Source organism: Odontesthes bonariensis, chromosome 11 (assembly GCF_027942865.1).
Source record: "Odontesthes bonariensis isolate fOdoBon6 chromosome 11, fOdoBon6.hap1, whole genome shotgun sequence".
Taxonomy (NCBI): domain Eukaryota; kingdom Metazoa; phylum Chordata; class Actinopteri; order Atheriniformes; family Atherinopsidae; genus Odontesthes; species Odontesthes bonariensis.
The window spans coordinates 30940817-30966254 of record NC_134516.1 but is presented as its reverse complement, the minus strand read 5'-3'; the positions used below and the strand labels follow the sequence as shown (position 1 = coordinate 30966254).

The following is a 25438-nucleotide window of genomic DNA, read 5'->3' as shown; positions in this document are numbered from 1 at the left end:
GGAACTCAGACGGTGTGAGGGGACGCCGGGCTTCCGTGCTCAGTCGCCACTGAATATAAGAAATCAGTTGCTGTACAGGTGCATACGCTTTCATTCCATAATGCGGTTGATAATTAACCCCGTTCATGCGCACATTGTGCGGCAGGGTAATTGTTGTTTACCGTTCTGGTTTCCTTAGCGTGGCCGAACGCAGGGGCACTGCTCACTAACATACGGCGTGTACATGTGAGTGTTATATACTATTGCATGAGGCTTTATGCAAACTGAATGAATGTCCAGTGTAATATGTTTTTTTATGTAATTGGTTTGGGCTGATTGGCTGACGGGCGTCCTCATACTGATGTGGCGAGAAGCGGAGTAAAGGATGAAACTGTTAGAGCCAACAACGCCACCTGGGGACTCGCACCTCAGGATATGACAACTGAAACCCAACTGCTGTAAGGACGCAGGGCCGCGACTGAGGAGGCAGAGACAGTAAAGTAAAGAATATATATTTATTTATTGAAAATAATCTTTATGAATAAAACTTAAGTAAAGCTGCTGCGAAGAAACGAAAGAAGGTTAAACACTAGACAAATTTAATAAAGTATTTTTAATGACAAAGCTAAAAGGCCAGCTAGAACCATAGTAAAAGCCAAATGACTAACAAAATTAAAATCAGTGGGCGGGGTCTCAGTGGAAGGCATACTACTGGATGTGTGTCTCTTTCTTAAGCTGGGGTGCAACACTACAATTGAAAAGCCACCACAAACACGCTAAAAGTGCCCCAGTGTACTTGCATGCAAAAACAGAAGTGAGGTCCTCACCACAGTGCCGAGCCTCCCACCTGATGACCCCCAGCCCACACTGAAACTCAAACAAAGGAAAGGTTAACAAACCTAATAATCAAATCAATAATCACACTAAAAGACAAAGAACTACACAAGCAAAACAAAAGTAGAACCAACCAAACACTGCACAGCAGAACAGTACAAACAAACTAATAAAGACAGCGCACAGCAGCAAGTGAACCACCTGAATTAGGTCACAACACAAGCTCAGCAAGAGGCTGAAGGCAGCCATTTTGAGGCTTTATATACAGCATGGGGAGGAGCTAAAGAGGTGCTTACAGGTTGACTACCTGGGTTGTGTTTAAGACATATAGGTCCACTACACTGACAAAGGCATTGTTCATTAGACAGGACTGTTAGGCATGTTAGGGCGGGCCTTTGTTCTCTGCGTTTCTTTATTTGTTTATTCGTTTTTAATACATTTGTATAGTTAGAGGGCATAATCCTTTCTTTTATTTGGAATTGAGCAACCTCTTCCTGAGACAGCCGTTTTAGACCAGGCAAACATCTGGGCACCTTTTTTTGCTGTGACTTGAACTGTTTAAGCACCTCATCTATGTGTAGTGTGAGCCGTGAACTTGGTGCCATATTTAAGTAGCTCTGTGGATATGTGGTGTTTTAGGTCCTAAATGCATCATTCTGAAATCTAAGATTGGCCTGAAGAGTTACTGGCTCTAATGTTGATAGACTGTCTACAAACTCTGATGCTATTTTTAGTCTATTGTGTCCGAAATCGTTATTGTTAATAAAAATTGTAATTTATTTATAGACGCATCTCTCTGTCGTTCTGTTTGTTCTGGACACTTACCTGCAGTATAGTGGCTTAGGAGGGTTGAACACATTTACACCAACACCCTTAGACACTTTCCCCCACTACACTTTAAAGCACTTTGCAGAATACAAGCAGAGTTAAAAGTGGAAACTTTAACTGATGAGGTTCCCAGGACTGACTGAACGTCCCAGAGATAATCAGCTCAATCCTTTCTCCTGGAGTTGTGTTTCCTGCAGCTGGAACTGTGTGTGTTTGTTTTCAGAGTCTCCAGCAGAGCCAGATGTCCTCTACTCTTCACTGAGGTAGTCCACCAGTCCAACCACTGATGTGCAGCTGCTGGGACCAGTTTGCTGCACCAAACCACCAGTTTAGCTTCATGAATTGATCAGAATCTGACAACAAGCCAAAGCTGTTTAGTGTCCTCAGAGACTTTCCTGTTATTCATGTTGTATTAATGAGTTCTGGACTCAGCTGCTGTTATCTCAGCAGCACTCTGCTTTCTTTGCTGTTTCTCTTGTGCAGAAGCAGAAGGCAGAGAGAATATTTGACTTGTTCCGCTTTAGCTGTGGCTCACCTACATAAACTGCTCCTCAGAATAATTCACTGCACTTCATTTTATCTATAAAGCTCCAAATCACAACAAATGTCATCTCAAGGCACTTCAATAATACAGTCCAATTCATTGTTATCATAATCCATTTCATTCAATAGTAGTCCAATTCATCCATCCGGAGCCCATTCAAAAACAATAACAAAGAAGATTAAAGTGAAAGTGAGCTTTATTCAGTGGCTGTAAATGAACAGAAAAAAAACTCTGAAGCTGGAGATGTTTGAATTGTTTTGTTTCTGTTGAATGAAATAAAATAACAACTAAAATGTCTTCTCATGTGAATCAGAAGGTGTCTCAGAGTTGTTCCCCACAGTGTTTTTCAGCCCACATGTTTAAATACTGAGTAGATTGTTCTCTGAGCTGATTGGCTGATTGTTTTTTGTTCACACTGTGATGATGTTAGCTCTCATGTCAAAGAGGACCCAGACTCTGCTGGAGTTGGGTTAGATGGTCATGTTGATCATTTCCATCAATCACCAGTGAGTGGGATCAGGTCTGAATCACTGAAAACTCACTTTCAGGAACACAACTCTTTGTCATTCTTAGTCTCCTCCATAAAAGTAGATTTTTACATCTTCAGCTTCTTGGTAGTTCCCAGAACAACCATCTTCCACCATGTCCCACCCTCTGACTTTATCACCCGCAGCCATGTTAGTAAGATGGAAATGTCTCTTCTACCAGAACATCATCTGCTTTTTAGGTAAAACTGCATCTCACAGATTCCACTTATTCAGCGCCTCTTAGTCACAGCACCCTCTGCTGGATTGTAGGGGAACTACAGCAGACTGACATTTATTTGAATCTTAGCAGTGTGGTGTGAGGACAGGATGGTGGAACTACATATTTATTGGGCCTCATGCAAGAACCGTTCGTACGCACAGATTTGTTCTTAAATCGTCCGTACGAGTGATTTAAGAGAATTTGCGCATTCACCAATCTTTTCGTATTTTACGTTTTCTTTCAGGTACGAACAGAATTCACGAGTGATCCTGACCTGTCGTAGGAGTTTCGTAAAATAGTCCACTGTTATTCAAATCACGTTTGCTTGACTAATGGATTGTATATTTAATTACTTTGAAGCAAACGTAAATAAATATATACATTATACCCCATAATGAGGCTGACATTATTTAGTTTGACTTAAATTATGCACTAATTGAAGGTTAATTTGACTCTGTATATAACAAGGTTAATGGGAAGTGTAACTAGCGGCTGATTTTCTACTTTCGGATGCCTTAGTGCGTCAGACTCTTTGAAGAGACCGTGTGGAGACAGACGAATGGCTGACATCGCTATTTAGATTGCCAAGGACTGTGCTGCTGTAAATATGCAGCTTGCTAGAGCCACAACTCCAGAGAAAAACACGCCGATCAAACCAAATTCCACCACACGTCCAGGTCCTCACCATCTTTGGGTGTTTGGCCACTGGAACCTTTCAGAGGGAGATTGGAGACAGATCGGGGGTGCCCCAGTCCTCTGTGAGTTGTGCGCTCCCCTTGGTCATCAAAGCTCTCATCAGTTTATCACCCATGGTACATCAGATTCCCATACACCGCTGTCCAACAAGAACAAATTAAGAGGGACTTTCATGCCGTGGCTGGACTGCCAATCATAATTGGAGCACGAGACACATATACGCATCAAAACAGCCGTGCTGTCGTGGAGCGCACTGCTGAAGGCCAGGTGGGTGTGTCTCCATACAGCGGAGGGCAAACTGCTCTATAGCCCAGGGTAGACATGCCAGATTTGCACAATATTGCCATGAACGAGGGTCTCTTGCTACCTGAACCAGCCCAGGCAGACCAGAAGGCGTGGTGCCAGAAGACCCCCCTCATGGACCACCCCATCAAAGAGCCATCATGATGAGGCAACAACTGATTGCACGGCTTTAGTTGCAGTCATCGAGCGCCTGGCCAGAGCGAGACTTTTTTTTTAAGCCATTTTCATATCAAAACATTTATTTTTTATTTCGGTGACATTACGAACTACGGGTGACAATAAACAGCACTCGTAATTGCTTCCCATTTCTTCGCTTTAACAGATCCCGTAATTCCACTGCTGACACTGCTAAAATGACAGATTTTCCTTTTTGGATCTCTGAAAGCAGAACTTCAATCTCAGAACCCGCATTCTCATGACTCAACACAGCCTTATATGGTATCATTTTGGGCGTGGAGTATGCAAATTTACTATCCTCGTGCACGTGCAATTATATACGCACACGTGGGATTCATCATTTACGCAGGTCGTTTACACACTTTTTCCGAAGTTAAGAGCGTTTGTTGAATCTGACGTGGCGTGTTCGTACGAGACCTTCTTACGAAAAAAGTGAGAGAAATTTAGAATAAAAATACGAAAATGTTCTTGCATGAGGCCCATCGTTCTCACTGTTTTCCCCAGAGATTCTTAGAGGGAGACTTATGACACCATCTTCAACTGAAGCCTCTTGGTCTCATCCTGTTCCGTCTTTATGATATCTTCAAAGTAATTAAATATACAATCCATTAGTATCTATATATATATATTTACATATATATATATAGATATAATTTTTCTGATAAATAGTTTCTGTCTATTGTGTTTTATTTTAAAGCGGAACTATGCAACTTTTTCATGGTCATAAAATTACTCGGCAATCATCAGTTTGCTTGGCTGACCCGTTCTGATGAAAACGGTGTCATTTCCATCTCCATCTGGTGGTCCTAGCCCGAAACAGCGCTTGCAACTTTGCCTGTGGCGCCGCTTTGTTTATCTCTGGAAGTCTCGCAACACACGAGAGCCGAGAACTACTGCTTCACGGCAGGTCGTAAAGGGCTCTGAGCCGAGCCAGGTAGCCTGATAGACACACCCCCTCTCCATTAGCTGTCGACGGCTAAATTGAATGCGGTTAGCTTCTAGAGTTGTAATAAGCTTTGAACCACCGCTACTTGCCCGTCTGACCGCTGAGTCACCCAGAGCCAGCGATTCAGCGGTCAGACGGGCAAGTAGCGAATCCATGCCTCGGAGCTTTTTAAGTTTCGATTCTGTCTCGTTGACGAGCGAGCGCCCAGTCGGCAGCTACAGTCGGCAGCTACAGGCAGCTACAGGCTCGGTTAGCGTGGCTTCATGCATCTTGTACAGTCGTTGAAAAATAATCATTTAGTGATATAGGGAGGGCAAGATCATTCCATGTTGTTTACTTGTAGGTCTAAACTCAGCATTGCCTCACCTAATGCTACCACATTTGTCGCTGTGTAAATGCACACACTAGCTGTCTGGCTTTCAGATTAAATGGCATTGAATTATTACTTGACAAAAATAATAATAAAATAAATGAATGAACTTGTAGCCGTAGGCTGCTCTTTGATTTATCAAAATGAATTGATAAATGGGACAAAAAAAAGGCGAGGCGCATAGCCACTAAACGGCAGAAAGGTTTTTTGTTTTTTTTTGTTTGTTTTTTTAATAAGTGATTCAAGTGGTCCGTATAACTCGAATCCCCTCCTCGAAATGATCCAATCAGCCCGGATTGCCCAAAAGATTCGAGTTAAGCATCTCTACTTCTCCAACTCTCTGCCAGTGTCTTAAAAATAAACCGTAAATTGCCTCTGGTGGGTTTACGACAGTCTGGCTAGACTGTCGCCTATTTTCTACGGAGCTCCCCCTACAGCTTTGGGATGTGTATTGCATGGTAAACAAACCCCATATTACCAAGTGCCGCTTTAAATGTATAATGTATTGTTTCTTCATTTTTCAATTTAATCATACACAGGATAACATGTTGATTATGTTGATATTTCTACAGTCAGCTCAACACTACAGATATCTGTACAATGTTTTGTATGCCATGCTTTTTGTACATTTACATAGAACAATGCATTTTATTGAAAAAAACCCTCCTAAACCGGTCACATGGTACGGCCGGTTCGAAAGGCCTCTGACGTCACCATATAGTCATCGACACGCGCCTCGGTACAAGCTTCACAAAATACATCCGAAGGTACTGGACACGCTCTTCAGAGTCAAGACCCTGTTGGAAACATCACTACAGACAAATAGGCACATTGAGAAACGGCCCATTACCCAACACACACTGCGAAGCCTCGGCTCATCTCGGCTCATCTCGGAACATCTGGTAGCATAGCAACAGAAAGCTGCATGCAGGTGAGTCCAAAAAAGAATGAATTTAGCAGTCAGACGTTAGCAGAGATGTCTTCAAAGTGCTCTGTGTCATTGGTTTGATTCCTGCTCCTGGACACGGGCAGTCAGAACATGCAGCAGAGAGTAAAAAGTTCAGATAACCTGGCTGCTATTCACAGTTAGCCCGGCCTGCTAATGCTAACGCTAACGCTAACCGTTAAAGCGTTAAACCATCCCAGAAACACAACCTCAGCTATAGATTTCAATAAGCCGGCCAGATGGCCAAATAAAATGGAGCTTTATCCTTTTAGCTGTGTGTGAAACATACTTCTGGGCCCTTTTCTTCCTCTTTTCTAACCTTTTGGGGCACTTTTTGACCATCCTGTCACATTGTCCACTAAAGCTGCAGTTTTCTTAACTTCTTTCTGTAGTTTTGCTGAAATCTTTTGTGATTTAAAAAGTTTGATGATCAATGTCAAATGTAGAATGGTTCTTTCCAGACTTATCTGAGCATCATTTGGCTTTGTGATAGAAGTGAGCAGCCAAAACATGTGATTTGATGTGTTTAACGTCCACAATATGCCATATTTCATGATTAGATCTTAAAATGGGACTTAATTATGCTCAATATAAATCCTTTAATGACATGAAGAGTTTAAGTTGTGTGAAGAGGAGTCATAGCATTATTATAAAGACTTGTGGGTGATCCAGGAAAGTATCACAGGAGCAGTAGAAATCCAGTTCTCCTCAGTATCAGTGTGTGATTTCTCAGATTTACACTCAGAAGCCCATTAAAAGACAGTCTGACTGTCCTCTTCAGAAGTGTCTCATGAAAGCTCCATTATTCACTTTCCTTTACATATCCAATATTTTCTGTTATCCACGAATCAACAAGGACTGAGCACATGATAAAAAGGTTCTGGAAATGAGAACTGGTTTAGAAACGGAGAGAATCTGAACCTCAGTCTTTGGGATGATATTGGGACCCTTTCCTCAAACAGGATCATTGTCTTAATGTAGTAGAATGATTTAAGTTGATGGTGTTCCACTGACTCAGATGAGATTTATGGGATATTGCACACAGTGGGTGTCGGTCTACAGAGTTATTATTACATTTTCTTTCTGAATTTGATCAAAAAGCTACAAATATTTTGAACTGTGACCTTAGTGGGTCTTTAAAGAAGCATTTTAAAGTCCACAGGGATTTAAATAAAAAGCACAGTAATGAGTTTAATGGAATGTGACTGGATGGTTAAAAACTGTGCAGAAAGGTTATCAAGAGAAGAAGAAAAGTGGGTGTGGTTTAACACGCTGCACGCCACAGCTGGATCTTATCGTATGTGCTGACAGTTGCAGAGTCCATCAGTCGGACCAGAATGGAACAGAACCAGGAGCAGAACCAGGAGCAGAACCAGGAGCAGAACCAGGAGCTGAACCAGGAGCTGAACCTGGAGCCGAACCAGGAGCCGAACCAGGAGCTGAACCAGGAGCTGAAGCAGGAGCTGAAGCAGGAGCTGAAGCAGGAGCAGAACCAGGAGCTGAACCTGGAGCAGAACCAGGAGCAGAACCAGGAGCTGAACCAGGAGCTGAACCAGGAGCTGAACCAGGAGCTGAACCAGGAGCAGAACCAGGAGCAGAACCTGGAGCCGAACCTGGAGCCGAACCTGGAGCCGATCCTGGAGCCGAACCAGGACCTGAACCAGGACCTGAACCAGGACCTGAAGCAGGAGCTGAAGCAGGAGCTGAAGCAGGAGCTGAACCAGGAGCTTAACCAGGATCAGAACCCCTCCACCAGGAACAGAGCCGGCTCATCCTCTGGGTCCACCGGGCCTCAGGTCAGTGTGGAGGAGGTTTTTATTTTATTTCTTATTTATTTGGTTAGGACACTGCACATTAATCAACATATCAGCAAAGCATCCATGTAAAAATGCCGGAGTTAGCACAGTTGCTAAATTTCATCCGTTGTCCTCAGGCAGGTATCATAAAAACATACAGACAATACATCATGACAAAAAACTAAAGAACAAACAAAGATTCACATCAAAGTTAAAGGGATAGTTCGCCTCTTTTGACATGAAGCTGTATGACATCCCATATCAGCAACATCATTTATGAACATGTTCTTACCCCCTGCTGCGTGCTGTGAGCAGAGTTCCAGCCTCGTTTTGGTGTTGATGAAAGTAGTCCGGCTAGTTGGCTAGGGTCCCGAAAATAAAGCGTTTTGCTTCTCAAAACAATATGCGTTCAAAAGAGTAATACATTTGCATCACAAAACCCTCCCTCCAGAAAAAGTCAGAGCTCACATCGCTTGGCCCTATTTTCTCTCCCTTCGTATCACTGCCTGCTGTGTAAACCGTGCAGACCGAAGTGCAGCCCGAGCACTCCCCTGCTTCCAAGCAGCAAACACCGTAACAGCTGCAGCTATCGCTAGGTGGCTGTTCGCATTGATATGAAGGGAGGCAAAAATAGTGGACGTCATTGAGGGATACTCCATCATACTTAGCTGCCTTCCCTCTATTTTTTCACGTGTCTGGGCAAACACACCAGCTCCTTGAGCACACTGAGGAGCACTGTGAGCAGCATCAGATGTGCACGCTGTGGCCACACACCTGTATCACACCTGTTCAAAACCCTGGATCATAGCAAGTTACATGGCTTATTAAAATAATCAAATCACAGCAGCAATTTTCATTAGTTTACTTTTAATATAAGCGATTTGGCCCACTTAAAATGAAAAAGACAAAAATCTTGTTGTTCATGAGATGTGTAGTATGTTATATGTGAGAGTCAGAGGTCGCGTTAACCGACAATTGTCCGTCATTGACGGATTTTTTTCAGCTATGACGGAAAAAATTGAAGGCCGTCCGTCATTTTGACGGATTTGACCATTACCATTGCCAATAATAAAAAAATAACAATAAAACACACAATTGAAATCATAGGCAAATTATGACATTTTTCTTACTCTACATAAGTTTCATTGCCGTCACCAACTTTCAATCTGAGCCGCAGCTTTGGTGTTCAGTGGGCCGATACATTAGCCAGCTGCGCGAGGGTGTTCTGATAGCCGCCCGTCTGTAACATTTCTACCTTAAAATGAAAGGGTCGGGAAATCCCACGTTCAGAGGCTCTTGCCGGCTTCTTATCGTTTCATTGGGAGACATGTTTCCCGACTTCAGAGCTTTGGCTGAAGTGGCGCTGGTCATTCCAGTCTCCAGCGTCGCAGCTGAGCGTGGGTTCAGCCTTCAGAATAAAATTAAAACCTCAATGAGAAGTCGCCTGTCGGAGGCAAGGGCGCAAAATTTAATGACAATCGCCTCGGCAGCAGTCTCAATTGATGCGTTCGATTTCACACAAGCGAGCTCCCTATTCAAATCAATGCGGGCCAGAAGGAAGGTTTGAGCTACAACAGGTCAATTACAGATTACCACTGCAACCATTCTAAGTGGACTGTTCATATATCACTTCAATTGTTCTAAGTGGACTGTTCGTATTTTCACTACAATTTTCTTCGTTCGACTCCGTTATAAAATAACATGTTCATATGCCCAACAGCCGCAATGTTTTTAGCAGCGAAAAAAACGAGTTCAAAAGTGACCGAACGTCAATCTCTGAAGAAATGCATCAATAAAAAAAATATTAGATAATACACACTTGTTCGGTGAATTATTTTTTAAATGAAAATAAGTCAATAAAACACGAGTTATTAAATATAAGCATTAGGATATAGCCTGTATATTACCATTTAAAATAAAATGATGGATAATAATGGACAATGACGGAATTTTTACGACCCTGTCCGTCAAGATGACGGACAGTGAAAAAGTCTAGCGCAACCACTGGTGAGAGTCATGCTTGCAGCCTGGTTTTGCAGAGTAGACCTTTCTCACTCGAAAAAGAAAAACTTTGACCCAGTTTCACAGCTTGTTCTTCTGTTTGCACATACTCAGACAGCCATTCCATCCTAAAAGAACCGCATTTCTTTTTTACTTTGGCTTGGTGAGTGGATGTGTTGCTGGCGCTGCCCGTTCGTTTTGCCATGATAAGGGGTTGCGTCTCACTGTTAGCTAGCTAACCTGCCCGGCGCGTATGGGCAGGGCACATATGCAAGCACTATCAATGCTCTGATTGGCTGCATAGCGTAAGTAAGCCTATCGTATCATTGGCTGAACACCTGTCACTCACTGCGTTATATTAAAAAATGGTACAGAAAAACACATTATTCTAATTCAGGTCTAATTAATTAGGTCTAGAATTAGATATGAATTAATACGTTTATGGTGAATTTTATTTTATGCGCTGCATAGATTTTCTTGTACGCTGAGACTGTGCGAGCAGCTCAGAGGGAACATTGCTTAGCTGCACAATCAAAGACGACACGTACCTTTCCAGGCTTGCGGGGATGAGTCACTGGGTGATGTGGGAGGTACCAGATCTTTGCTATCGCTGCGGTCAAGTGACGAAGCTGAGACCTCTTCTGCATAACCTTCGTCGATGGTCGACTTCATCGCCTCCACATTCGTTCTTTCTTAGTTTGCGTTCCAGTAATCGTAGTCTGTGTTGCTAAGTTGATGTTTTTTGGTAATGTCACGGTTTCCTTTTTGAAAGGTATGTCTAAGCTATAGTGTGAGCCTTCCTTGGTGAATGAATTTTCCTACAGTTTAATTACTTTGTGGTCATTGATTGATAGATTGTTCTTGTGTGTGAGGTCATCAAGTTTCCAAAACCTTTCCACCTGAGTTTGCAGGCTATGATCGGACTTGAGGAAGTAGGCGCTGGCCTTCCTTCTTTCCTTGTAATCAATTGGTCCATTTATGGCCCAGCCAAGCACCGTTCTGGTAGCATATGGGTCATTATCTCCTCCTACACGATATTCTTCAGCTCTCAGAAGACGTGGTGCATCTTGTCCAATAACAAGGTGCACATCTTTGGAGTTGACACTGGGAATAGGGATGTCCACTAAGTGATCCCATCTGGCCGTCTCATCAGGTGTAGCTAGACGGATAAGTCCTATGTTTAACTTATTTAGTGTTCTCACACCATTAAGCGTGTACATGCTGCCATTGTGCAGTGAGTCTATCTCAAGGTCCACACTTCGAGTAAATATTCCTTCTCGACTGCCTCCTACTGTATCAAGGTCTAACCTGGCAGGCTTGCCCTTAACCTTGAGTTTCTTGGTGAGTTCTTCCGACACTAAACTGGTGTTGGCTCCTGGATCGAGTAATGTGTACGTGACAGAACTGATGCTGCTAGCCTTGCTTCTAACCACAACAGGAACAATAGGTAAGCAAACCTTACCATTTCCTTCCACTGCCCTGTAGGCTAAAAAATATGCTTCTGACAGAAATTCTGAAAGTTAGCCGCCGCAGACTTTATGTCTTTGTGGGTGAAATACTAGTTGTAGACTAACTATTTTACTGGAATACATTAATTGGACCCTTGCCAACTTGACAGGACTGTTTTTATTGGAATTGTATCTTTTCTTAGAATACTGTGAGGCTTTATAGGAGACTTTGACACTTTTTTTTTTTTTGTTGCGAAGTGTTAACTGCGTCCACAGTTCTGATTGTATCCTGGATACATCATTGGAATCACAAGACCCTTAGCTTTCCAACGGTATGGTACATATAATGGCGGGCTGAGGAAAACCCCGGATTTTGCGCTGAAGTATGCAACGTCCCGCCGGCTTAACATAAAAACGTTAAGGGGTTAATAAATGTTCCATTTGCTCAGTTTGTGTTTTTCCTGGTTAAAAACAGCAAAGTGTTTCCTGGTTTCATCTCCTCTCTCTGAGCTGCAGATCCAGATGTGCTTAGACTCAACATGTGCTGCAGGCTGAATGATCTGCTGGAAGAAAATCAGTGGGCAGACTGTTGTGGTGGGACGTTTTCTGGCTCTCAGTCTGCAGATTTTAGAGGTTCAGGAGCTAATCTTCATTATTTGTGTTTAAAATCTCTGGGTTACATGAATTGAACCTGGTGGTGGTAATATTCTGGGTCTTTAATGGTTAGATTACAGGTTTGTAGAGTTGTTTTAACAAAGAGAAACAGGTTGAGTTAAAACGGACTGTGTTTCCCTGATGGCTGTTGAGCTGAATGGCTGCAGACCTCTGAGTTGTAAGCTGGAACAGAGGGTTAGTGTAAAGAATGTCATGTATTACCACCACTGTTACTTTTATTCCTTTAAACCAGCGGTCATCAACCGTTTTCAGCCCAACCTCTACATGGTGTTTAAGTGAACAACTTGGACTAGACTGGTTCCTTCCATCCAAAACAATTTCCCAAATTCTATCTATCTATCTATCTATCTATCTTCTTCAGAGTTTCAGCATGACAAAAAGAATTAGTGAAAGAGCAAAAAGCAAGAGTTTACTGCTTAAAAAGCTGAACGTGTGCAGAACACATCAGAGCACAGTGCGGATAGCTGAGGGCACTTATAAACGCACCCTCAGCGTTCACGTTTGATCTGAGATATTGAGACCTGTGTGGCTCGGTCGGTCCAGTTAGAATATGTTGGTTAGCGTAGGTTAGCTTAAAGAAATATTTTGCGTGAACTTCAAAAGGATCTAAGTCTTCTTCCTCTCTGTCATTGCAGAAATGTAGAGCCCAAGAGGGATCCAGATGGCACTGCTGTAAGGACTGTGGGAAAGTTATCAAACGATCAAATCTGAGGTATCATCAGATAATTCATACTGGAGAGAAGCCATACAGCTGTGACCAGTGTGGGGCAGCTTTCACTGCATTAGGTAGTCTAAAGACACACCAACGTATTCACACAGGAGAGAAGCCTTTCAGCTGTGGTCAGTGTGGGGCAGCTTTCACTAGATTAGATCATCTAAAGACACACCAACGTATTCACACAGGAGAGAAGCCATACAGCTGTGGTCAGTGTGGGGCAGCTTTCACTCAATTAGGTAATCTAAAGAAACACCAACGTATTCACTCAGGACAGAAGTCATACAGCTGTGGTCAGTGTGGGGCAGCTTTCACTAGATTATCTCATCTAAACACACACCAACGTATTCACACAGGAGAGAAGCCTTTCATCTGTGGCCAGTGTGGAGCAGCTTTCACTGAATTAGGTAGTCTAAAGAAACACCAACGTATTCATACAGGAGAGAAGCCATACAGCTGTGGTCAGTGTGGGGCAGCTTTCACTAGATTATCTCATCTACAGACACACCAACGTATTCACACAGGAGAGAAGCCATACAGCTGTGGTCAGTGTGGGGCAGCTTTCACTCAATTATCTCATCTAAAGACACACCAACGTATTCACACAGGAGAGAAGCCATACAGCTGTGGTCAGTGTGGGGCAGCTTTCACTGAATTAGGTAGTCTAAAGAAACACCAACGTATTCACACAGGAGAGAAGCCTTTCAGCTGTATTCAGTGTGGGGCAGCTTTCACTGAATTAGGTAGTCTAAAGAGACACCAACATATTCACTCAGGAGAGAAACCTTTCATCTGTGGTCAGTGCGGGGCAGCTTTCACTACATTATCTTATCTAAAGAGACACCAACATAGTCACTCAGGACAGAAACCTTTCATCTGTGGTCAGTGTGGGGCAGCTTTCACTCAATTAGGTAGTCTAAAGAGACACCAACTTAGTCACACTGCAGAGAAATGATTGGTTTAAATCACCAACAATTTTTACGGCCGATAAGCAAACATTCACCTGGGAGCAGCAACAGGAACTACCAATTAGAAGCCTTGCCTTTGTTCAGATTAAAAATCTTCTTTGTGGATTACCACCTTCTCTTGTCAGGACTTTAGTTCTGAATGTTCTGTGGGGAGAACATGTTTGAAGAACCATTGAAAGTGCTTTATAATTTGTTGGGATTGCTTTAACTGGGGACGGATCTCCCGACGTTCAAGACAAACATGGCATCAATTGTGAGTTGATGGACAGAACAAAATGCAGTCTGTTTGAAAGTAGAAACATGTTTATTCTGTTATACGGAACATATTTGTTTTGTTTCAAGTTAAGATCCACAAAGTAGCTTTGCACCAGCTGTGGGTATTTATGTAAACATCTGAAGAAGCAATATATCATTTCAGTTTGATGTGAAGTCGAGCTTTACACTCGTCTGTGTTTCATTGTTCTGCATTTCATTAAAGGTCAGATGTTAACTTTTCTCATGCTTCTCATGTTCTTGCTACACAGATATTTTTGAAGAAAATGTGTGTTTGGTTACGAGGGAAAGTTGACCCTAATCATCTTCCCCAAAGACCCAGAAATCTTTAACGCAGTCTGAAAAAGGTTTGGAGTTGTTCCCTGTACTTTCCAGACAGCTGTATGATGCTCATGGCTGAAGCTGAAAGTTAAGGCTGTTCCAACACTAAAAGGGCACGAGGCTCAACTTCAAGCTGTGAAACTCTTTCAAATGTCTGTTGTGTTGGAATCAGACGTGTGAACGCATTTTAGTCCAAACGTCATGGGGAAAAGGCAGCTAAGCAGGGTAACGCTACTTTGAATTGAACTGTTTAACACGAGAAAACTGAACTGATCTGTTTGTTGCTTCTACAACTGCTCAGTTACTCACACAATCAGGTACTGAGCAGATTTACCAAACAGACATTCTGCTGTAATCTCAGATGCTCTCAGTCGCGCTGCTCACGTTGTTTTACTCTTCTTCTTCTTCTGCCCCGACGGCTACACAACTTACCCAGAACACCCGGTGGCAGAGTGTGCACACGACACCCTTATACTTTATAGGATTGTATCTACAAACTCAAACGCTGATCATTTAAACCTGCTTCAGGCTGTTTTTGTTCCCTTTAGTTTTAAGCTGACTGTGTTTGGCGTACCCTGAGCATTTCAGTGGAAAATGTTCAGCACAGACTTGGAGTTGTATTGTGTTCTTGTGGTAACTACGTCCCCACAGCTATTATGTCCTTAAAGTAACATTCCACCAGTGGAGACATGAATATGTATTGAAAGTGGGCCATATATGTAGTAGAATAGTAGCATAAATTTCTAATTTGGTACCTTCTTGACCGAGAAAGGGCAGAAAATGACTTTTTTGTGCTTGTGGATTAAAGACAACAATCCCCATAATGCATTGCAATGCTCAAGATCCGCAGGCCAATCCCCCGAGAGTGTACGAGCTCCACTTGACTCTACGCTACCTGGAAATCATGTCACTGCCTTACCTGTTTGCACTTCCATCGAGCACCTTACTGTATACTCAATACCTCTTTTTTTTATAGTGTGGATAATGTTGTTTGTGTGTCTTTATGTTCATGACAATTCTTATTTTGTGATTAAAAAACAAAATGTCACTCCTTCTCTCCTGTCTGCCTTCAACAAAGTTTAGAATAGCATCATAAACTTGGAAGGAGGTAACTGATTTGCAACAAACTTATAATGCAATGTATACTTGTAATGCTTCATAATTTATAGTAATTATAGGTAGGCTATGATCACAATTCTGTCGTTTTGTCATCTGAGGTAACAGTAGCTAGGTAGTTCCCGTTCTGAAATGTTGGTCGTTCAATAACTCGAATACACTTGGAGCAACATTACTAAGAAAGAACCACAACAACGTACATTTTAACCATTTAATTAAATAACTATACAAACAATACAACTGTTGAATGAATATAAAACAAGGAAACTATAGCTTCTCCTGAGCGTCCTCCACTTGCCCGCAGTACTGGCCGTCTGGAGCTGGGTAGTTCTGGCGGATAGCCTGCACGACACGACGCCCTCTGCCCAATCTCTCTCCTTGCAGGACACACTCAAGAAAGTGCCGGTAGGCTGTTAGACGAAATTGTCTAGACAAAACATTGATCACAAAGTGAGTGATGGCATTTGAGCCTAGCGTGCCACAGTAGCTTGCATAGTTCTGCAAGCTATTTGTGCAATGAACATGCCACGTTAGCGTGTTAGCAAGAGTACTCCTTGACATAGTAACAAAGAAAACAAACTTACTTTACAGAAAGACGTCCATTTGGCCCTGTAGGCTTTGGCTGTCGTTTCCAGTTGACTTTAGGTATTCTAAAGTAGGTCTCCAGGGCGCCACCAATTCGCCCCAGCTCGAGCCATATCTTCTCCAGTCCTCCGTGTTAGCTGCAGGCTGCAGCTCGCTCTCTCTCTCTATTTCGTTTTTTTTATTGGCGGTTGGCAAACAACTTAAAGCAGCATTACCGCCACCAACTGGTAAGGAGTGTGGATCTCATGACAATTATATATACCTATATCTATATATATATATAGATATATATATATATCTATATATATAGTTAGCTGCAGCTCTCTGCCAGTCTAAAGCACTGGCACTGATCTGTGATAGGTCTGTTAGCACATTAGGTCCAACCCCCCTATGGGCGGTGTTGAAGGGTGGGAACTAGCGCTTGTAGTTTCTACAGAAATCCACCCCTCTTACACTTCCTCCTACAATGACGCAAAATGCCGATTTTTGCGTCATTGTAGGAGGAAGTGTAAAGAGGTGAATACGGATTTCTCCCGTCTCAGGGGGAAATCAGAGAGGGTTGCATGACCATTCAAAAGTATGACTGGGTTTCTAACAATGCAAAGCCTAATGCAAATGGGTGGAGTGTCCCTTTAAGAGTTTCTTAGAAAGCGCTTTCTGCCGCTCACAGTGAGAGAATCTCACTGACAAATCCCACTTTGGCCTAAAGATGTGATCAGCAGTGACTTTTGTGTGTTAGCGACTGGCGCTACGGTCCTGGCTGAACAGGAAGTAGCCACCAGAAATGCAAGACAGTCGCTGTAGCGACTGAATGTTACGCAGGACTGTCTTCCTGTATGCAGATGGTCATCAGTGAAGTCACCTCCCCGAATGAACCCCGTCATGTTGTGTATATGTGGCGAAACATGGCGAGCCAGCCGGGGGGGCTGTTAGCGGGACAGAGACAGTCCCTCAGTCAGAGACCAACCTCAGAAGTTAAACCCAGTTTGTAACTGAGCTGACTCACAGTGGAAGTCACACGTTAGATCTGGTTCTCAGGGAGTGTTTCCTGTTGAGGTCCAGCCGTGTCTGATCAGTGCTGCAGTTTCTTGTTTTGCAATATTCTCTCCTCTTACTCAGACTACACCTGAAACTAATCAAAAGCAGGAAGCAGCATGAAGAATTGTCACATCAGCTAATTCAAAGAAGTAATAACAAGCGCTTCAAAAAGGCAAATGAATGAAGGGACGTAAAAATGAGGAAAATCCCCTCAGTCCCCAGAAGTCTTTCTGGGGTTCCTGCTCCCAAAGCACACTGAGTGCTGCTTCTGTGCTTCAGTGTTTTTCAGTAGTTTGTGTTTACTTTTTCCACCTCCGTAATGATCTGTAAAACTGAAGGTTGTTGAAGAACACAGTGCTGGATCCAAACAATAGTGTAATGTTCCAATCTGACCTCCTGGTGGCAGTGTCGTCTCACTGGTGGGATTTCTCATTGATTCTTTTAAAAGCAGGAATCAACGTCAGATATTCATGATCTGAAGGGGATGAACTCCTGTGCTTCTGCAGAATACCTGAGTTTCCTCCAGTGCCACCATGAAGTTAGTGTTTTTCGCCATATATATTTATATTTACACTAACTTATAGATTTAATCTGCTGTAACTCCTGGTTAAATGGAGGGTTTCCTCTTTCTTTAACTGCAGAATTCCACCATAATATAATTCTAGTTAAAAAAAAAAATAATAAACTCATGTGTCAGCTTTAGTTATTTAGAAATGTAGATTGATGATACATATTGGATGGAAGCTTTTGGCACCGGATGAAATGTTTTGGGTTCAGGTGGAACAGAACCAGGTCAGCACCATTATCCCAGAATTCTTTGCATCTTCTTCAGATTTCCTCTGTGAAAACAGAGACTTCTGAAACATGTTTCTGAGCTGGTGTGGATGCTGCTGGAAGGACCTCTGCTGGTCACTCTGGTAGGTTTTCACATCTGTTATGATGCGTAACCGTAGCAACGGGAAATTTGTTCACCTGTTGGTGCAGCTAACTGAGCTTCACAAAAGCCCAAGAAATGTCTGGAAAAATACCCCAAATCTGGATGAGCTGAAGAGGAGACGTCTAGGATGCAGAGCAGGAACAAACTGGAGGAAAAGGAGGAGGAAGTTTAAAGCATTTCTTCCCTCGATCATCATGGGAAATGTGAGGTCACTGGTGGATAAGACAACTACATGGATCAACTACACACTGAAAGGTTGAATCCTAAACATTTTCTTTTCATAGGGACTGAGTTCAAGCCTTTTCCAGGTTCCACTCAATTTTTCTCAGTCTTCAAAGTTTGAAACCAACAAGTCTGAGACTTTATTGGGATACAGAGCAGAGACAGAACACCCAGCAGCTGAACAAACCAGAGACAGTTGATGAGCAAAGCTGCTTCACAGGAAACATGTTGGAAGACTAAAAGATAGTGTCTGTGGTCATCAGTCTCAGGTAAAAAGTACCAAGAAAGCAGCACAAAGCAGAGGGTCAATAAACTGCTTTGGGACTCGGAGATCATATGTTCAAGTCCTGTGAGAGCTGCTTAACCCATTGAGGCCGGGAAAGCGTTGCCGCATTTCTACCTTTAAAGCCGGGGGCGCTGTTGCGTTATTCTACCTTTAAGGCCGGGAAAGCGTACACGTCTTTTTTCATGTATAAGGTTGTTTTGCACCAATTATTGACCTCTGCGCCAATGAAATGCATTATAATAGACACGTGAGAGTGTCGTCATGTTCCTCGTGTCATTGTTTTGAAGTTAAGTTACATCGAAAAAAAAAAAAAAAAGTTAAGTTTCATCGAACCAAGCATGGAGGACTTTCAGTGGGAAGACATTTCAGACGGTAGCGATTTTGAGGAGTTTCTTGGCTTTGATGATGGCGCATCATTGATGCTGATGAACGTGCTGACCCAACTGATGGAGATTTATGGCTAGCACATATTTTTGAGGATGATTTTGAAGGGTTTGAATTAGGGATGCACCGATACACATATTTTCACTTCCGATCCGATTCCGATAACTAAATTTGGATATCTGCCGATACCGATACTATTCCGATATCTCTGATAACAGTCTTGTTCTTTCAAATTTATACAGCTGGGCATGCAGGCAGGCAAACACTCGCGCACACACACACACACACACACACACACACACACACACACACACACACTTCCCCATTATCCAATTACTTTTAGTTTACATTAAGTTAATGTCATTAAGAAATATTCACGTTAAAGTTAGGAATATGTTAACACTTGATTCAGCAGCATTTTCATTAAATTGCAACAAAAAATGCCTCACCTGTCCTTGTATCGAGCGTCCACTAAAGTGGCAACAACATAGAGTGGCTCACTGTTCCCACTTGCATTTCACGCTGCAGGTCTTCCAGGCGAGACTGTGCAAGCTGTGAATGCTTAAAGTGATAGTTCGGAGTAGATTCATCCTCATTTGAACCGTGACATCCAGCCAAGTAGCCCACCCGAAGTTTTTTTGATCTTGGCTGAACATCAGCTGAGTTACTGAGTTATTCCGAATAGCTTAGTACAAGCGCTAACGGACCCTGGCAGTATCTCCAAAATTACCACACTAAATTCACATGACATGATACCAAACTTCTACAGTAGTACAAATATGGGCTGTACTCACAAAACGATGTATTTGGAAGTTTGTACATAGTCCAGGAGTTTATTATTATCAACACAAGCCTGATAGCTTCTCTGCAGCTAAAGCTGCGTCGACGTCACTTCAGGGAGCTGGGAGCTTCAAAGTAAGATGAGGGTTGATCTACTACTGTAGACAACAAAGCAAGGCTGCTCAATTTCTCCATTGATAAAATAAATTCACAACTCTACAACATAAAAATTCATAAAAAATCATGTAGAATATAGCATATACTTTGTTGTCTACAGTAGTAGATCAACCCTCATCTTACTTTGAAGCTCCCAGCTCAACGTTCGCCTGCTGGCTTGTTGCAAACTATGGCATGGAATTCTTGAACGGAGGCGTGCTTGTGCAATACTGTGATCACTGAGATGGCCCCGTTTAGGAAATCCATTCCACATCTTGCAGTAGCAAAGCAGCATACCAGAACTGTGCGCGGAGAATCTTTTCAGCATGTGTCAGATCCATGTGTGGATCGGAAATCTAGGGGTGTGGATCGGAAATTTCCGATAATTGAATTACGTTGATATCGGAACCCGATACCGATACTGGATCGGATCGGCCCCATCCCTACTTTAAACATTTAACCTCCGTTATGTCCTGTTTAATCAAGTTCATCTGAAATAAATCTAAGATCTCCTCCATATCACTTAATAAAAGAGCAGCTCTGCATCATGTTGTCTCACGTTTCTACATCTCAGCTCAGATATTAATCTGAGCTTTAAACATCTCAGAGTGCGCAGAAGGCAGTTAGCGTGACTTTAGGAAGAATACACCCTCTGCTATGTTCCAAACACATCCATGCTTCTAGATCCTCTGGATGAGAGAGCTGCAGAGCTCCTTATTCCTGCCAAGGAGTCAACATTATGTTAGAGTTATTTCCAGAACTCAGCAGGTTAACTTACTAAGACTCCAGTCTTATGTCACGCTGAGCTCACTTTTTTCCCCTTGAAACCCAACTAGCAGCTCCCACTAGTGAAGTGGACAAGTGATGTGTTGGACCCCAATTTCATGGCTGTGACGACTTTGTGACGTATTAGAACCGAGGTTATAACCTGGAGTCCTTCAGACCAAATCTCTGTCACTCCCCTCACACTCCCCAGCCAGAGATTAGGGGCCCACAGTGATCTGCAGGACTTTGGTCCAGATGTTTAACAGTGTATCTGACCAAGCGTAATTCACCTTCTTTAAAACATCCCATGTTCATTCCTCACATGTTGCAACAAACCTTTTTAAATGTCAGAAGTGTTCATTTTCAGAGCTGAATTGAATGCAGCACGATCTGACTGGGTCCCAGGTGAGGTTTATGAGTGTAATTAGAGCAGGTAGAGCACCAATATAAAGTCAGCTGCAGCCTCAGATGAGTTACAGCACAAATCTTCTCTCAACAGCAGTCACTAGATTGCTGTTTTTGACCAGTTTTATCTGAATTGTGTTGCTTCTGTTTTGTCTTGTTCAACATGATGTTTAAGGTTTTCTTCAGGTGAGTCTTCATGTTTAATGGTTTAGGGTTTTGTTCTCCTATATACTAAAGTTTCTTTCTTTTCTTTTGAAATCCAAACAGGATTTCCTGGCTTTGTGTCCTGCTCTTCAGCATTGGAACATGTTATCCCCCCCAGAAAAGCAAGTATATCAACATTTAGGTGCAGTTTATATAAAGGCAGCCAACATGGGAAGTTGTTTAGTCTGGACATGCTCAACCCATGATGTTGGTAGGAATGAGAGGGAAGAGGGTCTGCAACTATATTAATCATGCAGCACCAAATCTTACAATATATTAGACTTCAGGTTTAATGACCCACTTGAAATTCAAATACTCCTTTAGCTTTGTTTATTGTTACTAAACATATTGGCAGTGATACAGAGGCTACTGACAGCATGACTAACCATGCTGTCATACTTTGCTTCAACTAATTTCTGGGCTCAGGTCAAAACAGTGGGTCCTCTGGCTCTGGTAGTGACACCTTTGGGTCTGGCTACGGCGGCGTCTCCTCTGGGTCTGGCTACGGCGGCGTCTCCTCTGGGTCTGGCTCCGGCGGCGTCTCCTCTGGGTCTGGCTCCGGCAGCGGCTCCTCTGGGTCTGGCTCCGGCAGCGGCTCCTCTGGGTCTGGCTCCGGCAGCGGCTCCTCTGGGTCTGGCTCCGGCAGCGGCTCCTCTGGGTCTGGCTCCGGCAGCGGCTCCTCTGGGTCTGGCTCCGGCAGCGGCTCCTCTGGGTCTGGCTCCGGCAGCGGCTCCTCTGGGTCTGGCTCCGGCAGCGGCTCCTCTGGGTCTGGCTACGGCAGCGGCTCCTCTGGGTCTGGCTACGGCAGCGGCTCCTCTGGGTCTAATGCTGGCTTTACTGCGCAGGACGCAGACTTTGCTCGTTTCCTTGCTGCCCTAATGAACTTTAAGATCGACAGTTCTTTCCCACAGTCTGCCTGGACCTCCAACCAGGTCCCTAAGGACACATCTGAGATGCGCACTGTATACCCTTCATCCCACATCGTCCAGTCCAGCAATGGCTACCAACGAGCCCGCGACTCCAGTTCGTACGCAAAATACTCCCAGGATGCTTTTGACCATGTTGATGCCAAGACTGGGTCTAAAGGGCAGAAGTTGTACTAAGGTAAAGCTGGACTAGTGTCTGAAGTATTGAGACTCCTGTATCAATACTGACCCCTTCTGTTTTCTGCAGGTGACTCTCATGGACACTTCCATGGAGATTCCAACATGTGGCTGAATTCTGGCAAAATAAACTTGACCAATAATATGTGGTTTGTGTATTGAATACTTTAACTTGAGGTTTGTTTTCACTTCAGAGAGGATTGAGTCTTCACCACACCCACTGAGGCTGACTCTGCTTTTGAAGGGCAAACTGAATACTGCTGCTTTAAATTCCACCACTACATGTTTCCTTCTCCTCATGGTTGAATTGCATTACACAAACCCAGACCAAAATAACTTGAAGCTCAATACAGTGGCCCTGCTTGACCTTGCACCATGAAGGTGTTTCAGTTAAATCTGCACTCGCTGGCTTTTTCCAAGCTTTAATTGCATGTGACTCATTAGCCTATGCTACGTAGCCTTGCCCCTCTGCTTGGCACCACTTGGTGTCTTCTGTGTGCCTCAGAGCCATACATCCCTCTTAACCAACTGTCTCGACTTGCCCCCTGTGTGTGCGGCCTTTGTTCATCTCACCTGGGACACCAGCTGGAGGGCTAGGACACTGTGCTTCATACAGGCTCGGTCCTTAACATGGCATCACATCTTCCCATGTTGGTTTTCATCCTACACAAGACTTAAATATCTCCTGCTTTTGTTTTCCTGATTTCTACCACATGTGGAAGATGCCTTTTCAAATTCCCTCGAGTGCAAAGCTACATGATCAATTTGCAAAATATTTTTTAACTCCTTCGATTCAGATCACTTGCTATTAAACTAGCAATAGTTGGCACAATCAAACTTTCAAAGTACTCTCCCACAGTAGGCTCTCTGATACGGCCCTCTAGAAAAGGTCTCCAAACAGTTCTAGCAGAGTCTCAGTGAATGGAAGTGTGGAAATTATTAGACCTTTTGCAGAGTGGACTGGAGAGCTGTCCAGGGTGTACCCTGACTCTTTCAATTGGCAGCAGGGATAGGCTAAAGCAGAGATACTCATTATGCGGCTCCTCAAGCTTTAATTGGTGGCTCGCACTCGCATAGTAGCTTATAACAATATGGTAACGATAACAAATTTTGTCAAATAACATACAGCGAATACTGCACAGTATTAAGTATTTTTATTAAGGCTTAATGGTGTTTCCTAAAGGGGGCTCTGTTAAACCTGGCAACGCAGCCCGCTTAAACCACCATCACACTTGACCGCAGTGCACGCTAGCTCCTTTAGCCAGCCCGAGATGCAGGCACAATGGGTCGGTTTTTAATTTAAAAAAAAGGACTAAACCATGCTCATCTTGAATGTCTCACTATGATTGCAACAAACTACAAATACAACATGAAGAAAGTCAAGGACATGCATGCCAGCTTCCAGTATTGAGTATTAAGTATTCCAGTATTCAGGTAAATGCGGTCTTAATTGAAAATGTATTGGCTGTGTTGTTTCTTTTTTTGTGGGATGTTTTATATGTAGAAATGCATATTTGCAAAAGGGGACTTAGTATGTTGTCATAAAAGTGGCTCTTCCCTTGATTTTGCTCTGCCAATGTGGCTCTTGTGGAAAAAAATAGTATCACTGGGCTAAAGGCTTCCACTACCCTAAACTGGATACATTGAGTAAAGTAAATGGATGGTAAGATAGTTCCAGTGAGGAACCTTGGAGTTATTTACCAGAATTTATCATTCAATGCACATAAAACAGGTTTCTAGGACTGCCTTCTTTCACCTTTGTAATATTGTTAAAATCAGGAACATCCTGTCTCAGTGATGCAGTAAAACTGCTCCAGGCATTTGTTACTTCAGGATTTGACTACTGTAATTCTTTATTATTGCATTCAGAGGATGCAACATCAATAGGCATGTTCTGGCACAACTGCAGAACCTGCCATTACAGAGTGGAAAGGCAACAAGTTGCCTATTACAGCACAATAGTAGAGTGGTACAGGGTAGGGTTGTCAAAGAATATTCTACATTTGAATAGGTTTTAAAAAAAAAAAAAAAAAGGTGAAAATTAATATTCGAATGTTGAAAAACATCTGCGCAGCCGCCATCTGCCTTGAGTCGGCACACTGCATGACGGGGTCAGGGTCAGGTCACAGGAGTCACTGTCTGGTAAAGCGTCACTGCTGAAAGTTGATTCACTTGATGGCAGAAAGTTCAGGGCCCAACTTGACCGCAGGCACAAAGAAAGTGATTTTAACCCCCAATAATATATAAAGGCCCGCCTGGAAATACTTCAGATTTTGGGCAGTTGATGGAAAAATTTAGAAGCCTTGACAGTTGTATACGAGCTACAGTTAGCATATCATTAGACCACCAGCAACATGAGGTTACATCTTGAAAATATTCAAGAAAATAGTCTTTGCATAACATGAAACAAATTGTTAAATGTTTCAACTTGAATAAACCACCTATACAAGTAGTTAAGTCTGTTAAATTTAGAAAAAAAAAAAAAAAAACAACCCTAGGCAAGGTCATCATTTGACAAGACTGCTGAAGACAGCACTGGCTGTGGCTCAACTGTAGAAGAATATTTAAGGAGTATCCAGCCAAGTATTTCAAGCACAATGTTGGTTTGGCAAGCCTTCAGGTTGGCTACCATGCACTCAGCAACCTATAGAAGGGGCTGTGTCTGGCTGCCATGTACAGGTGTAGAGAAATGGCTGTAAAGGATGCTGTAGCTGATCGCTATAGTCAATTGAGCAACTATTTAACACTTCCATAGCAATTCCTCTCAAGATGCAGAGCTTTGAGAAGCCATGTTTGAAACCAAAAGCAGAATGTCCGAGTCAAATATGACAGGCGATGCCTGCCATTTACCTTGAACCCAGATGGTGTTCACAGGACATTGTTTCCCTTA

At 43.0% G+C, this 25438-nt stretch overlaps 1 protein-coding gene across 1 annotated transcript in view; it reads right to left on the bottom strand.

Annotated features, from left to right (window-relative positions):
* Positions 1-25438, bottom strand: part of LOC142391905 (NLR family CARD domain-containing protein 3-like) — a 418516-nt gene that overhangs the window by 230922 nt on the left and 162156 nt on the right. The window lies entirely within an intron of this gene.